Source organism: Danio aesculapii, chromosome 5 (assembly GCF_903798145.1).
Source record: "Danio aesculapii chromosome 5, fDanAes4.1, whole genome shotgun sequence".
NCBI lineage: Eukaryota > Metazoa > Chordata > Actinopteri > Cypriniformes > Danionidae > Danio > Danio aesculapii.
Window position 1 is genome coordinate 228,047 of NC_079439.1, and position 6,356 is coordinate 234,402.

Sequence of the window (6,356 nt, forward strand, 5' to 3'; positions counted from 1 at the left end):
CTACATTTTTAATCTAAGTCATCATTTTAAAGATTATGTCTTAAGCATCTGATTTTACCTCGGTTTTGTGCGCTTTTTCTTCATCTCACTCGCGGCGAGTTCATGTGAGGGAGTGTTTTCTTATGTAAAACATTTAGTTATGTTGCAGTTTAGTTTTATTATTAACATCAAACTGGCAGAGAAATATCGGGTTTGAACGTCTGTTTTTTTTATCGGCAATGAAGGACATGTATTACAGATTTTAAATGAAGTATCTCATTAAAGAGGAAGGAGCTTGACAATAACAGATTCTATCAATGTCGTAATGAATGCTCTTACTGTAGCAGTTTTGACAGCAAACATCAAGTGTTTATTGAAATTCTGTCATCTGTCATAATTCTGTTCTTTACAGAAGCTTTAAACAGATGCACGTGCGCTGATTCAGCTATGCCGAGGCGCATTTATTGAGCAAAGGCTACTATATGAGTTTTTATTTTTTTAATATACTGTTTTATTACTTAAAATAACTCACATTTTTATATTTACAATCTGTATATAAAATAAATGCCTAGCTTAGATAGCGGTGATCATTAAGCCAGAATCATTTGGCATTGCATCAGCTTATTCTTCAGGTCACATTCTTTAATTAAAGCGATGTATTTTAGTCATTGCATTTAGTCATTAAACGATGATAATAAATAAGCGATTGTTTCTTTTTTCGATCTTACTACACTTATTTAAAAAAAAAAAACATTTTCTTTGGGTGGTGATGCTTACGTATTGAATCTAAATTACACATCATAAAACATCTCGCATTATTGAGGATCAGTAATAATCAGAACCGATTATTATGTACTGACTTGATTTATCTTTTATGCGTTACATGGCGGTAGCTTACTATGGTGGGGAGGAGACTGCGAATACTTAAAACGCACAATTCACTGCTTGTTAGTTTGCAGGACAGTCTTTCACTGACAGGGAAGTAGCCTACATCAGAACCCAACTAGGAAAAAATGAAAGTTAAAACTCTCTCACTCTCTGAGTCCCGTTTGACCTGCTGGCGTGTTTGTGAGGTAACATTTTATCTCCTCTCTCAGCTGTTACAACAATAATGTTGTTAGAGTTTTCTCCATCTCGTCGCTGTCTAATGGATCAGCTGATCGCCGCGGTCGTTTAACATCAGTTAAACAGTGAACCGCGACAGAGCCGTGCTGACCGTTAGAGCCAATCGCAGCCTTTTCTGTTAAGCGCGTGATCAATCATAGTGTTTAAGAACTCGTTCAACAACGCTTAAAAAGCAAGCAAGATTATATTTACATTAGTTTATTTGCTTTAAATGCTCATTTTGTTCTGTGCATGTACTTGAGTGTTGTTTGATGCATTCAAAAAGCGTGTTTTCTTTGAGCAGGTAAAATTACAGCTACAGTACATATATCTGACTGCTTGTAATAAAGGACAAAATTGCATTACAAAAAATATATAAATATATATATGAATTATACATTTTAATACAAGAATTATTGTTGCTAAGTAAAATATCAAACTGTTTATGAAAGGCATTGTCAATGCTCAGATATTGAATTGAACCGAATCGATGGCATTATATCTTAACCGAACTGTAAGACCACTGTAGGTTCACACCCCTAAATACAATCACAGGTTTTGGTGACCATGCCTGCAGCTACACTGAATGCAGTCTGTTTAAATAAAGATGTTAATAGGTTTTAAAACCTTGTAGGTCTCGATAGTAATGGTCAGGTGCTCCTCTACCTTATATTGAATACAGAAGTTCTAATGTACATTTAAAAAGCTGTGTGTCTAAAGATTGTTTGTCTTAAAAGCTGAAGTAAAATTCTTTTTATTTTATAGGTGCCTCAAGATACCCCAAATAAAGAAAGTGGAAAGTCTGAAGAGGAGGTAAAGGCAGTGGAAAGAGAACTATTGGACTGCATCACTTCTGGCACGGTACCTGGTAAAAAGAAGTGTGAAGACTGCATCAGGTCAGCGCCTCGAATCCATAAGCTCAGAACGTGGGAATCGGTCAAATTTTACAATAACAATGTACTTACATTTTAAATTTACATTTACATAAAAATTGGCCCATGAGGCAATTTGTTCCGGCCCTCCAAATAATGTGACCAAGACATCAAAAATAAATTTATTTCAGTTGAAAAACAGCCGCTATAGTTATGAAGGGATGTGCGTTTGTTCAATATAGCACGAGCTGCAGATGAAGACCACGCAGAGAGTGAGTCTCCTGACAAGCGAGTGGCACGAGCAGTTGAAAACATTTGGATACTTAATCTTGAAGGCTTCTCAACACCGCATTTCTGTTGCACGGAATGAAACTGCTGCAACTAAACAAAGTTATGCCAGCTGTGCGCTAGTCTAAAGTTCCGAGTTTATATACCAAGGCTAATACGCACGCACACTGGATTAACTATAGCAGCGGGTCGTTCACATATCGATTCGAGTTCGATATTTCCAGTATTAGAATATATGCCAATATGCGTGCGCAAGCGCCTTCCAGACGCACTGAGTAGAAAACATCTCACACCGTAGCGGTGAGAGTTGTGCGTGGCTTTCAGTGCAATGTAAACAAAAGAAATGTTAGACGAATTATTATAAATTATTCAAATGATTATGCATGTTAGACTGAAGATAATAACAGTTTTTTTAAGTACTTTCCTAATATACAGCTTAAATTTACATTAGAACCATGAAACCATGATTATTCTTCAGACTATATAATCGTAGAACCAAAATCTATAATTGTTGCATCTGTAATTGTTATGCAGTTCAAAACATAACATGAATGTGTCTGAATGTAGAAGAAGCCTACTTGAGCAATGCACTGCTTTTGTTGTGCTCTGAAATACAACATCTGAATATGTTTGTAAATAATCCTATTGTACAGTGCAGTGATGTTATGTAGTTTCAAAATACAATATATTCACATTTTAATGTAGAAAACAATCAGTCATTTCTGTTGAGCACATGTACACAATGGCAAATCAGCGCTGTTAAAGAATATGCTCAAATGTTAGCAGTAAATGGACATTTTTAGAATACAGATTGGTACCAAACACTTTTTTTCAATACAGATTGGTACCAAACCCCAATTTGTACAATGAGATTTCCAAATGTTGTACTACAGTGAAAATGTTTGCCTAAATGAAATGTGAAATAAAGTTCAGGGCAAATGATTTTTGCCAAAGAACAGTTTATTGAATGAAATTCATTTGAATTTTAACGCATTTGCAGTACAGTTGCGCATTATCCATCCAAAACAGATTTAGCATGGGCTTACTCTATTAATGTCCCTTATTTGTGTTCTGTAGATCGTGTGTTTTCCTGACAGCTGAATGCTGGACTCATGAAAAGTAATCTTAATGTTTTTATTCACCAAAACTAAATTACTTTAATTAAGTCAGAACAGACAGAATTGGTGTTAGCACAAGCACCGCTTGCTGTGAGGTAAGAGTGAACAACTGGCTGGTGATTTTGCAGCCTTCCTCAAACAGTGATGTGGACAATTTCTGATTTACTTTGTGTATTGCTTGAAGGTGGCTATGGGTGTATGTTTGATGTGAGGTCCCCACCGGTAACCTTTAAAACACACACACACGGACATGAATTATTCATAAATTAGCATATCAAAACATTACGTCAGAGGTCCCCAGTAGGCTGTTCTACCTGACCAGGCCCCCACCAGTGGGCAAAATATCAGGTCAGTCTTCTGGGGCTTAAACTAAAGTTTTCAAGTGATATTTAGCATAACAGCTGAAAATGGAGTGTGAATCTGTTTTTACCTTGTCTGTAGACCACTCAGAAAGGGTGGTTCCCACCAGGCTGCATTTTGTCATGTGTCCCCACTCAGTAGCAAATGCAAGTATGTGTGTGCGTGTGTGTGCGTGTGTGTGCGTGCGTGTGTGTGTGTGTGTGTGTGCGTGTGTGTGGTGTATATATTAGTATATCTGGTCAGCCGTTGTGCCCTAAATGTGTTCATCTTTAGTGAAATATGGAAACACACACTGAGTGTTATTCGTGATGCTGGGTCAGTTTAGATAAAACACACTTCAAGATCATTTCCTCTGCTGTTAAAGTGCTGCTGGGTCATTCTTGAGCTGCGAGTCATCAGGAGGGTTAAATCTCTGTGTGTGTGTGTGTGTTGTATTTGAGCTGGTTTTGTGCAGAGAGGTGTTCAGTCACTGCTCCAGGGTCAGCTGTGGTCAGATACTGCATGATCGGAGTATGATACACACACACACACACACACACGGTCAGCTGTGGAGCATCCTCCTGCACTCACTCATGCTGCTGCTGGGAAACTGTCCTTCATGTGGGCCCTGGGGTGTCCGGCTGTCCTGTGAGCAACACTGCAGACATGTGTGTGTGCATGATCTGTGTATGAGACACAGTGTGTTTTCTGGCCATGTAGCTCTCTCACAGATGAGCTGAGATGGCAAAGTACACACACACACACACACACACACACACACACACACACACACACACACACACACACACACACTTCAGCAGAAGTACAGAATGACTCTGGTAACAGGTGAAGTGCTGACTACACTTCTGTACTCCAGTAAAGACGCACGGCCTCAAACATGTACTAAAGTAAACACACACACACACACATAGCAGCAACATGCATTATATTGGGCATTTGGTGAATTAGACTGTCTCATTTAAAATATTTTTGAAAGAATCCAACATGATCTGACTTTGTGAAACGACGCTACATGAAACACAAACCTACAATGATGATGCAGATTGCAGAGCGCTGCTCCTCCAGCAGGGGGCGCCTGTAGAACTGCAGGAGTAACAGAGGTCAGAGGAGAATGGCCAGGCTGGTTCCAGCTGATAGAAAGGCAACAGTAACTCAAATAAGCACTCGTTACAACCGAGGTCTGCAGAAGAGCATCTCTGAACACACAACACGTCCAACCTTGAGGCGGATGGACTACAGCAGCAGAAGACCACACCGGGTCATAAAGCACCAATCATCTCAGACTGGTTTCTTGAACATGACAATGAGTTCACTGTACTCAAATGGCCTCCACAGTCACCAGAGCTCAATCCAATAGAGCACCTTTGGGATGTGGTGGAACGGGAGATTGGCATCATGGATGTGCAGCTGACAAATCTGCAGCAACTGTGTGATGCTATCATGTCAATATGGAGGAAAATCTCTGAGGAATATTTCCAGTAGCTTGTTGAGTCTCTGCCATGAAGGATTAAAGCAGTTCTGAAGGCAAAAGGGGGTCCGACCCGGTACTAATAAAGTAGCCAGTGAGTGTAGAATCTAAATAACTTTAAGAATGCTGAGTATTTTAAAGTGTTTAAGGCTGTTTGCATTATGTGACCGGCCTATAATGAGGGTGTTTATACTCCATTAAAGGGTCAGTTCACCCAAAAATGACAATTCTGCCATCATTTGCTCACGCTTGACTGGCTCCAAGGTTTGAGCTTTTTTTTGGTTTCAGTTGAACACAAAAGCAGATATTTAGAAAAATGTAGCATGATTATTTACTTCAGTGGTATTTGTTTCATGCTATGAATGTCAGTGGTTTCCAACATTTTTCAGACTATCACACACACACACACACACACACACGCACACACACACACACACACACACACACTGAAGGAACAGTTGTTGGCTGCTGGTAGCATGAAAGAATCCTCTGGAAGTCAGTGTAGACCACAGACTCTTCCACACATCTCTGCTTTAAACCGCTGGAGTGTGAGTTAATGATGACAGACTGTTCAGATTTGGCTCAACTATCTGTTTGATGCGAATAAAACAACAAATCCTTCATTTTTCTCTTTGTTCATTCACTCAGAACATTATTTCTGCTGCTTGTTCAAACTCCTTATTTAAAATGACTTGGGACAACTCAATTCTTGGGGAGAACTCAATTGTTTTTATAAATGTAAGTGCAGGGAGCGTAAAAATAAGAGTTGGGACAAGATGAAGGAATTAAGTTAGCTTATTAGTTTTTACAGATTTAAGTGGATTGAACATGAAACAATAAAGTTGTCATAAACTCCTCAAGAATTGTGTTTCAGCTCAATGAAAATAAGTTGTTTGAACTAACAGCTAACATGTTTCTGAGGGTTAAATTGTCATATCGCCCTCCTCTATTTGCAGGTTAGTTCTATTGTAATCTCACTATTATAACTCTCTATAATAGCTCAGATTAACCAGTATAATGCGGCAGTATTATATCCCAAACACTGCTGCTGCTGCTGATGAAGGCTGGTGTGGGGACGCTGGTCAGATGATGATGATGATTTAATCACAACAACATAAAGACTCTTATTTATATATATATTTATAATTATAAAACAAACATCCAGAA

General features: G+C 38.8%; 1 long non-coding RNA gene across 1 annotated transcript in view; it reads left to right on the plus strand.

Annotated features, from left to right (window-relative positions):
* The window catches only part of LOC130228751 (uncharacterized), a 10,045-nt gene extending 6,782 nt beyond the window's left edge, over positions 1-3,263 (plus strand). The window contains exon 3 of the long non-coding RNA XR_008837804.1: positions 1,849-3,263. This is a non-coding gene — a long non-coding RNA (uncharacterized LOC130228751). The remainder of the gene's footprint in view (positions 1-1,848) is intronic.
* The last annotated feature ends 3,093 nt before the right edge of the window (positions 3,264-6,356 follow it).